Genomic DNA, 10,768 nt, shown 5'->3' with positions numbered 1-10,768 from the left:
GATTTTGGTCTGCTGGGGAAAATTAAAGGAATGGCAGGTGCTCACATTTAGAAAGGCAACACTCACGAAAGTGCAGAGTAGTCATCTTACTCAACCCGGGCTGACTAACAAAATGCCATAGACAGACTGGCTTTAATAACACAATTTACTTTCTCACAATTCTGAAGATTGGGAAGTCCAAGATCCAGGTGCCAGCCAATTTAGTTCTGTTGAGGGCCCTCTTCCTAGCTTGCAGATGTCCTCCTTCTCACTGTGTCCTCACATTGTGGAGAGAGAAGGGCACATGAGAGAGAAAGGGAATTAAGAATAAGGGTGCAAATTCTACCAGATCAGGTCCCTACCCTTATGGCCTAACTTAACCTTAATTACCTGCATAAAGGCCCTATCTCCAAACATAGCCACATTGGAAGTTAGGAATTTAACACAGGAATTTGTGGGGGACACAAACATTGAATCCATAGCTGTAGTTATCCTCAAATGTTTCTTAATCCGTTACTTGTGTAACAGGATGTTCAAGTGGGACTTCTCTTTATTGTCTTACTGCCTGCTAAAGCCCTAACACTAAGCACAATAGGTGCCAACTACCTTCAAATTTAGAGAAAGGGGCAACACCAATAATTTGTTCTGCTTGCATTGGTCTATCACTCATCTCCAGATGAAATAAGAAAAGACAAAATATCCATTAGGGAGGAGCAACAAATGGTAAGTTTTCTTCAGAAAGAAAGTTGTAGCCTGGGCAACAAAGTGAGACCCCATTTCTCCAAAAAAAAAAAAAAAAATCAGCCAGGTGTGGTAGTACATGCCTTTGGTCCCAGCTACTCAGGACCTGAGATGGGAAGACTGCTTGAGTCTAGAAGATTGAGGCTGCACTGAGCTTTGATTGCACCATTGCACTCCAGCCTGGGCAACAGAGCAAAATTCTGCCTGAAAAGAAAAGAAAAGAAAGTTGTATGCTGAAATGCCCTCCTAATCCTCCACTATTCAGGCCAACTGAGATGAGTTTCAAATAATCTCTAACAGGCTTGCCATATATTCCTTGGAATTGGGGCAGATTCTGGAACTGGTATCTGAGTCACGCTTACTTGGAAGAAAATCTGAAGGAGGGAGTCTCTGGCTGTATGGGCAGGGAGTAGAAGCTGTGCTGGCAGACTGAAGGGAGCTATGCGAATGGCAGGGCAAAAACACATTTCCTAAGGTCCACATGCAAACCCTGAAGAAGAAACCAGCATGAGGCAGTTTGAAAACTCTATCCAAGAGGACCACTGGAGTTAGGGAGTGCAGAGTGGATGACCCCAGCAGAAGGAGACTGCAGTGAACCACCAGCCATGGGCTGGGAGAATGTCATCAATTTCTAGCCAAAGGAGGCATCCCTGCACCAGAAAACTGCAGTTGGAAGTCTCCAAAGGAGGAGTTTAGAAGAACCCAGAGACATACCCATGAAAGAAAGGAGGAGCACTTGGGTGCTCAACTCAGAGAGCCCTTACGCCAGATCACACCCAGGCCTGTCAAATAAGGAAGACCTTTCCCATCCACTGCCCTTCTCCTTCTACGCCTGGCCAGCCCTGAAGGAGCCAACAGCAACATGAAGAGTGGGAGGTAGACCAGCCAGGAGGACAAAGAGAAGAGGCAAGTCTCTGCAAGTTTCCCAGCCCCAGCCAGGGCAAAGGTAGTGATTGAGAGCTTGGAGTTTAATAAAATATTGAACTGGGCTTTTAATATCTGCAAAAGACCAGAATACTCCATGGGATCTGCAGGAAGGAAGAAGGAATTGAAAAAAGTTATAACACAAAGTGGAGGAAAAATAAAGTTTCCTTCTATTAACACCGATCCCTATATAGCCAACTTTCTGGGTGTGCTTACCTGTAAAGCCACACAGAGCTCCGCAGTCAGAAGGGTTCCACCCTTGGCTTAATGCTCTGTTGCCATCTTGAAATTCTTAGTAGTTTTTAACATGGGCCCCACATTCTCATTTTGCACTGGGCCCTGCAAATTACTTAGCCAGTCCTAGTTACATATATAACAGGGACTTAGCCCTGTTCTATATGACCCCAATTGATAGAATGGAACCAATCGGTGGGAGGTAGAAAAAAAAAAAAACAGATTTTAGCTCAATACAGTAGTCCCCACTTATCCACATGGAATATGTTCCAAGACACCCAATGGATGCCTCAAACCTAGGATAGTACCAACCCCAACTATGTTTTTTTCCTATACGTACATACCTATAATAAAGTTTGGGGTGCAACAGCAAAACTACATGAATTTTTTTTCTTCACAATTTCACCAGTAAAAAATTCATTCTCACTGTAGATCTCAGCAACTTTAATATTGTAATTTTTATCCTTTCCTTATTAAGTCAAGAGCTCTTCCCTTTTCACTTAACAGAAGCACTTCCCAGCTTCTTTTAGGCGTGTTCAAACGGCCAGCATCACCACTTTTGTTCTTTGGAGCCACTGTTAAGTAAAAATAAGGGTCACTGGAACACAAGCACAGCAAAACGAATGACGGTCAATCTGATAACCAAGACGGCTCCTATGTGACTCATGGGTGAGTAGCACAGACAGCGTGGATACGCCAGACAAAAGGATGATTCACGTGCTGGGTGAGATGGAGTAGGACTGCATGAGATTTTTATCATGCCATTCAGGAGGGCGTGCAATTTAAAACGTATGTGTATTTCTAGAGATTTGCCATTTACTATTCTGAACTGTGGTTAACCACAGGTAACTAAAACTGTAGAAAGTGAAACTGCAGATAAGGGAGACTACTGTATCAGGACAAGTTTGTTAATACTCATAGCTACCCAGATTGGGATAGGCAGTGTGAAGGAGTCAGAGCTTCTGTTCATCAGAATGCATATGGCAGAGGTGGGTCAGCCTCTTGGCACTCTAGGGCCTCCAAATCCTTTTTCAGCCCTGGGATTATCTGATTCTTCGATTAATGAATGTCTTTCAAGATGCCTACCTTATCAGCTTAACCAGGAAATGAATTCACTAGTACTGTGACCAGGTAAGAGTATTTCCAAGGGCAGCCTATGAGCCCTCGGTGGATGGAATTTCACTAATTCCCTCTGTTTATGTCTAAGTTGTGAACTGTTTTCCTTTAATGAGAACATTATTGCCATTACTCACTATTTTTTTTTTTTTTTTTTTTTTTTTGATCATTGTTAGTTGGATCTTATTATGGCTGGCACATCATGACTCCTTTATTCTAAGAAAAAGGCTTTTAAGAAGTCCCAGAAAGTATCTAGGGCTGAAAGCCACTTTCATTAATCATTATTCTGACAAAGAAGCATAAACAAACTGACAAATACTGTTTAAATTTAACATTAAAATTCGATGTGTATGTCTCAGTCATTGTGGTTGTCATTATTATTTTTAGTCAGGGAGATGGTTCCAGGAGAAGAAAAGAAAGTCAGTCGCTTTCTGAGATCAGGTGGGAAGTTTATCCTGTCAGCTCTGCCTTCAGAGTGCTAGTCTCTGGAGCCACAAGGACTGAAACTCTGCTTCAGAGAACCACCACTGATGACAACCATCAGGCTCAGGAACCGAAAAGAACTGGGTGTGCTTGATCATGCTCAGTAAACGCGTTTCACTACTGACTCACTTCTCCTGCATGTTGGAAAACGTTGAGTTTCTTTCATACCATATTTTGGCCTTGACCTTTGTAGCATTTAGCCTCCCTACAATGGGGTCTATGTGTTTCCACAGCCTCCGAGCGGGCCCCTAATTGTAGCTATCCATTAAACTGTCAGAAAGAAATCTCCAACTCAATCGTGTCTTTATCCAACTCTGGCTGTCAGTGGGGTCAAGTTAGGCGTCCAGTCTGACCTGCCCAGAGCCCCTGTCATGTACTCATCTCACACTCACTGGGGTCTTTGTGACCAGGCCGGCCAGACAGCCACCTGGCCACCCCCAGCCCAGTCCCCTCTCCCACTGCATTGCCCAGACAGGGCGGAGCCCAGGGAGGCTCTTGAGCTCAGATAATGGAGCTGACATAATGTAAGGCCTTCTCCTTGACCTTATCTTGGGGAATTTTGTGCAAAGAAGTTATACGGGGTTGGCAAAGCCCTAAATTGGAAATGGGGACTCTATTAAACAGAGAGGAATCTAGTTTCAGGAGAAAAAAATTATTCAATGTGGACCTGCTTTTGGAGATTATATAATAGAATCAGAGGATCTTATCACTACAAAGGAAATTGTACCTGTCTAACCCTTTATTTTACATTTCAGTGCAAATGTGACCGAGGAACTTGGGTTTTATATTTATTGCCGAGTCTGGTTTTCTTGAGTTTCAGGTGAGTAATATTTTAAAGGGAGCTCTGTAAGAATAAGGTTAATCCAAGGTTGTCGTATGTGGCTTTATATTGTTCTCTAGTTGGTTCACACAAATTTGTTTTGTCTCCCTTACAAGATCATAAAATTCCCCACGGATAAAGGTTATTTCTCCTCCATAGCCCATAGTGTTAAGAAAGAACTGTAAAGTATTTGTTGAGAGTTAGCAATGCTCTTTACTCGTTTTTTCTGTATTTGAGTGTGTGTATGTGTTCCTGTGTGTCTCCCCAGATCACTTATAAACACTACCTGCAAATTAAAATAGAACCACCATATTTTATTGCCAGTTCTATTACTGCATTTAAAAGATGAGGACATTGAGATCCAGGGAAGTTAAGTTACTTGCACAGGAATGTTCAACTAGAATATGATTTAAACTCAGATCCACTTACTGCCCATTCAGTATTATCCCCACAGTACCAAGTCCCCTTCTTGTTATAACCCATTAGTAGATAAATGTTGATGGGTACAAAACAAGAAGACATCAGAAATAGGTGGGGTGAATCAGCCCTTAACTATTAATATTACTATTGTTATTAGCAATACCTTTAATATTACCCTGCCCATACAGCTGTTAGACTTTATTAAGATAAACACTCTTAACAGTTTCATGTATACCCCCACATAAACAATAACTGAAAGCAAGTGTGTGCCATATATATATGTGCATTTATATATGAATATATATTCATTTTCAGTTACACACACACACACACACATGCATTTTCCATTACACAAGAGGAATTTTGCCATATATATTGCTCTATACTTTACTTTTTTCAGTCAATATTCCTTAGAGATCTTTCTATATCAGCACATGCAGATCTAATTCATACTTTTCAAAGGGCAATTATGGTTGGGTATACCATGACTTATTTTAACCACTCCCCTACTCATGGGCACTTAGGTTGTTTCCAGATTTGTGCTAAGAAATGTGTACCTTTAACAGCCTCTCCTGGAGGGATTTTAAGTCACTAGCCTGACATGAGATCAGTATTTCGAAATCACCAATAGTCTTACGCCTTTATTTTTACAGATGATAAAATTGAAGCCCAGAGAAGCTTGGGAGCCTCAACTATTAATGGAAAAACCATAACTAGAACTCAGTTTTCCTGAGACATTTTTTACTATTCATTCCACTGCCCTTGGGCCACTCCAGGGCACTGAGCACACTTGCTTTGGCTATTTGGAGAAGAGGCCAATAGACACAACTGGCTTCATCTCCAGGGACACCCAATATCTGGCAGCCTCAGCCCCAGTAGAGTCTTTGTTGAAAGAACTGATTCATAGACCGGGCGCAGTGGCTCACACCTGTAATTCTAGCACTTTGGGGGGCTGAAGCGGGCGGATCACAAGGTCAGGAGATTGAGACCATCCTGGCTAACACAGTGAAACCCCATCTCCACTAAAAATACAAAAAAAAAAAAAAAAGTAGCTGGGTATGGTGGCAGGCGCCTGTAGTCCCAGCACTTTGGGAGGCCGAGGCGGGCAGATCACAAGGTCAGGAGTTTGAGACCAGCCTGACCAATATGGTGAAACCCCGTCTCTACTAAAAAAAAAATACAAAAATTAACTGGGCGTGGTGGTGCACACCTGTAATCCCAGCCACTCGGGAGGCTGAGGCAGGAGAATTGCTTGAACCCAGGAGGAGGAGGTTGCAGTGAGCTGAGATCACACCACTGCACTCCAGCCTGAGCGACAGAGCAAGACTCTGTCTCAGAAAAAAAGAAACAAAAGAAAGAAAGAACTGATTTATGAAAAGATTCTTATCATGATTTTCATTTTACTAGTCCAAAGATCACTGAGTTTCAACTCCCTATTTTAGTAGATGAACCAAAGAGCCTTGAACAAAGACGTAATTCAATAAAAACTTAATCCTCTCATAAAATGGAATATTCTCTGGTTCCCCAATGAACCCCAAAACTTATTAGATTTCTTCTGCAGATGATGTGAGGTGGGTTGTTTTACCTAACTAACCCCATTATGCCTTTAAAAATACATTATTATTTAAATGTTTACATTTCTTTTATCCTGCAAATGTACAAAACAGCAAGCCTAGTATTTCTGGGAAAGCAGGAGCTGGTAGAGGGAGTGATCACATGGGGAATTTTCAGTTGCTCGTTCAGGAATTAGGAACAAAAAGCAGATTGGGGTAGTCCACATGTAGCTCACAGATCATCCCACGCAGGCAGTTCCAGCACGTACTGCATAAGGAATTTCTCGTGAGGAGGAGGGAGCAGCCAAGACAAGAGCTTTCTAGGGGTGAGGATCTGAAAGCTGTGCTGACTTCTCAGGTTAGGTGCTTTTTGCTTGTTTGTTTTTAAAAAACAAATAGAATTTCTTTGCTAAACAGCAAAAACCAAAGTTTTCAGTTTGGTTTCAACCATAAAAATAATAGCAATGTGTTTGTTAATTTATTTGTCAGCCTGACTGAGCTAAGGGATGCCCAGATAGCTGGTGAAACCTTATTTCTGAGTGTGTCTGTGAGGGTGTCTCTGGAAGAGATTAGCCTTTGAGTCAACAGGCTGAGCAAGTAAAATCCGCCTTCACCAGTATTGGGTTGGTATCATCCAATCCACTGAGGACAACAACATGGTAGAGGAAGGGTGCATTTTCCCTCTCTTTTGGGGCTGGTACATCCACCTTCTCTGCCCTTGAATATCAGAATTCCAAGTTCTTGAGCCTTTTAACTCTAGGAATTATATCAGCACCTCCTCTTTTCATCCCCCACCAGGGTTCTCTGACCTTTGGACTCAGATTGAATCATACCACCAGCTTCTCTGGTTCTCCAGCCTACAGACAAGCCTGTCATGGGACTCCTCAGCCTTCAGAATTGTGTGAGCCAATTCCCCTGGTAAATCCCCCCTTGTATATATTTAGATCTAACATATTTGTTCTGTTCCCCTGAAAAAAACCAACTAGCAGTCATGCATTGAGCACTTGCCCTGCAAGCAGTGTTTCCAGTGCTTTACATGATCACTATTATACACCTTAGGACAAGCTTAGGACAAATGAGAAATGCTTGGGACCTTCTGCATATCAATTTCTTAACAACCTCTTAACCATTACTATGTTCCACAGGGTGGATCCCACCACAGTCTTGCTTTTGGGGAGATACACAGCTAACATCGACCCTGCACTGTCTTCCAGCCCCAGGATGGAGGCTGGGAACTGTTATTTCTACCTTACTTCAACCCTGCAGTAGCCCAGGTCCCACTCTCTGTTTATGCACACACACCCTTAGCCCTTAACATGAGAATTATACACGGTAGTTTGAAAAGAGATGAGCAAAGTTTAAGGGCACCGAGGGCCATCTGTCTTTCCTTCTGGACAAGATCATCTAACATCGTCCCACAGGCCAAGAGACACATGTCATGGGTTCATGAAAGGGTGATGGGACCCTATAACTCAACGCTTGTGTGGCTCGCCAAGCCCCAGTAGAGGGTGGCGCTTGTGGCCTGAGGCCAGCCAACTTCTAATGCTATCACCAACCCTGTCCTTATGGCTCCCCTGGCCTCGTGTTGAGCCATACCAACCTTTCTCTTTAGGCAGGTCCTCTCTTTTTCTTACCCTCTCCAGCTCATCTGCCTAGAGCAGTTTTTATCTAATCTTGAAAGTGTTGTGGTTTTTCGACACTTTTTAATTATCTTTCCAATCTGTTGTCATCAACTTTAGTCACTCTTTCTTCCAAGTGGCTTTTTTATGATTATTTTCTCGACTATGAGTCTAAAAAGACAATTTTAGAATTACAGAGCAGAAATTCCACTTGCTCTGTATTTGACTGTGTTGACTCTGAGGTTTAAAGAAAAAAAATCCCTGGGAACAAATAGCATATCTGTTATTATGTGCAAACATTTCCTGGCTATAAGTGCTCTCTGACCTCCAGATTATGCCTCTGAACTCAGAAAATATAAATTTTTATTTTAATAAAATAACTTAAGACACACTCAAAATCCCTGGAAATGATTGTCCTCTAACTCAGCAGGATTTCTCTGCTTGCTTCTGTGGCTTTTCTATTAAGCCAAAAGATTCTAACTGTTCTTTTTCTTAAGGTAGAATGTTTAGGTTTAAAGATTCCCCATGTCTTTCTTAGCATGTGATCATCTCTGCCTCTAAGCATATTTTTTAAATCTATGAAGAAAACATAATGTTCTATGCCTTAAGGGTTTATTCAAACTCTTCATCTAGTTTCTTCTCATCAAAGCTATGAGTTCCTGGTAATTTAAGCTCAGGAAAAGTACAAACACATCCCTAGATTTTCTTCCTTCTAGAATAGGGATCAGCAAATTTTTTCTGTAAAGGGCCAGAGAGTAAATATTTTAGGCTTTGTGGGTCATATGGTCTCTATCACAAGTACTCAACTCTGCCCTGTAGAATGAAAGCCACTATAGAAAGTACATAAACAAATGGACATGACGGTGTTCCGATAAAACTTAATTACAAAACCTAGCAGTGGGTCCCCAGTTTACCCACCCCTCTTCTAGATAATGAGTGAGAAGAGGAGGAGGATGTTGGTGACCAACTATAATTAACATTGAGTGCTTTCTCTGTGAAAAATGCTGAGGTAGGTATTCTGTAAGTATTATCTCACTTAATCACCAAACTTCCATACATTACGTACCGTTATTAAACCCACTTTATAACTGAAGAAACTTAGCTTTTAAATAGGCTAAACCATTTTCCCACAGTCAAATAGCTAGTAAATGGTGGAGCCAGAACTCACATCTGACAGCAAAGCTCATGCTAAGCTATGCCATAAAGCAAACACATTCATCGAATGACTCGAGCCTTTGGGTAAACTTGTTTAAGAAGCCACTTAAAAACACAATGGTTTTTAAGCTTAGTAAAGTCTCAGGATTCAAATTCAATAGGAAAATTGAACATAATTTTAATTTTCTTAATCCACATAGACTTTGGGTCATTGAAATATTTAGTTGAACAAACATTTATTATGTCTTTATGAACCCCACCCTACAATAGTGATTTGAGGAATATGAAAATAATAGAATTTAGCTGCCTTAATTCAGACACACTTGCAGTCTTTATGGGGGACGGACCTTTCCTCCCCTTTCTTCTCTTACAGTTCATCTTGGTTTGAGAAAGCAGGCCCACAGCTGGCATTGCTTAAGGAAGGCAACAAAATTTATTTGAAATTGTCCACAGCCACAAATGTCTTTGCCTTTCCAGCCTCCTATGATTAATATTTTCACATGGATTTTTTTGTTCCTTTTATGATAGTGCTGTAAGCAATTCCTAGGGACTTTCAAGTGATCTTACAAAAGTCTTCTCCCAAGATTTAAAGCCCCAAGTCCTCATATAATCTTTCCCAGGACATCTTTTAGCCAAGATGTTTACCACTGAGTATCCAACTCAAAGAAGCATCCCAAACTGTCTAATCAGTGTCTGTGGCTGTCTTAAAACACAGCTTCACCCCTCAACCCCTCTCCTTTCTCATGTCTACACTTCTACAATTGGTGGGTCTCTCTGTGTTCTGGGAGGATGAGTTAGAAAATTGGGCAGGTTTGTAATAAACAAATGTACTTAAACAGTACAGAATCATATAAAGTAAAAGTGAAAGCTCCTACTCTCATAAAGCTAACAACCCGTAATAGCTTTTACCTCTGTCAGTTCCAGAAAAGCTTCTCTCGGCTATCATCCATGAAATTTCTTCTCTTTACCCACTCTCCTTACCCCACATAAAATGCCTTTTTAATTTCCTTCCCTTCCAAGTGTATCTGTTTAATTGTTATTATGCCTCATTTGCACTAAGTCCAAATGGAAACCAGCCTATGGTAGTGGGATTTGGTGTTGTTTTCCCCAAGGTCAAACCTCACACAGCTGTTCAGACTGAGCCCTCTCCAGCTCCCAGCAGCTGCCCAACGTTTATGTTATGTTAGAGATGTTCTCTAGTTGCAGAGCCCAGAGAGCTTGCTGTTCAGCCAAAAGAAATCCTCAGGGAAAAGAGTCGGAATGAGTGGTTGTACGTTATGTGCAGGGTTGCTGGGCACCTCCTTTGTGTTGCGTTTCCCACACGTAAGCTAATGCAAACCAGTGCAGATTAACCACTAGAACCCACGGCTTTTTGGAAAACCCTGAGTTCTTGCTTCCTCAACATATAGAAAGTTACCCTGAAAAGCCCAAGAATATGCTAAGGACTGCTCTCTGGGATTGAAATGTATGTCTCTGGTTAATAGTCACCGGGAAACTAAGAAAACAAGGTGGTGGGGGGCCAACTTGTGTAACTGCAGTGACTTGGAAAAGCATGGAATTCAGTTCTATATTATTATGGCACTAATATTCTTAATAAATAGATGAAATTTGACAAGGAGAGAAGGAAAACAGGAGAAAAAGAAAAGATGAGATTCTACATTTACACTGTTGAGTTCTGTTTGGTAGAGCACCTCATCTATACTTACGAGGCTGTCACATGACTG

General features: G+C 41.6%; 1 long non-coding RNA gene across 1 annotated transcript; it reads left to right on the top strand.

Moving 5' to 3' along the window:
* Positions 1-834: 834 nt before the first annotated feature.
* On the top strand, positions 835-8,288 carry LOC111522120. The gene is made up of 4 exons (XR_002725169.3): positions 835-2,547; positions 4,233-4,297; positions 7,069-7,188; positions 7,416-8,288. It is a non-coding gene; the product is annotated as an uncharacterized LOC111522120 (long non-coding RNA).
* The last annotated feature ends 2,480 nt before the right edge of the window (positions 8,289-10,768 follow it).

The sequence above is a fragment of the Piliocolobus tephrosceles genome, chromosome 13, assembly GCF_002776525.5.
Source record: "Piliocolobus tephrosceles isolate RC106 chromosome 13, ASM277652v3, whole genome shotgun sequence".
Taxonomy (NCBI): Eukaryota; Metazoa; Chordata; class Mammalia; order Primates; family Cercopithecidae; genus Piliocolobus; species Piliocolobus tephrosceles.
Note: the sequence above shows the minus strand (reverse complement) of the source record. Positions and strands in the feature narration are given on the sequence as shown.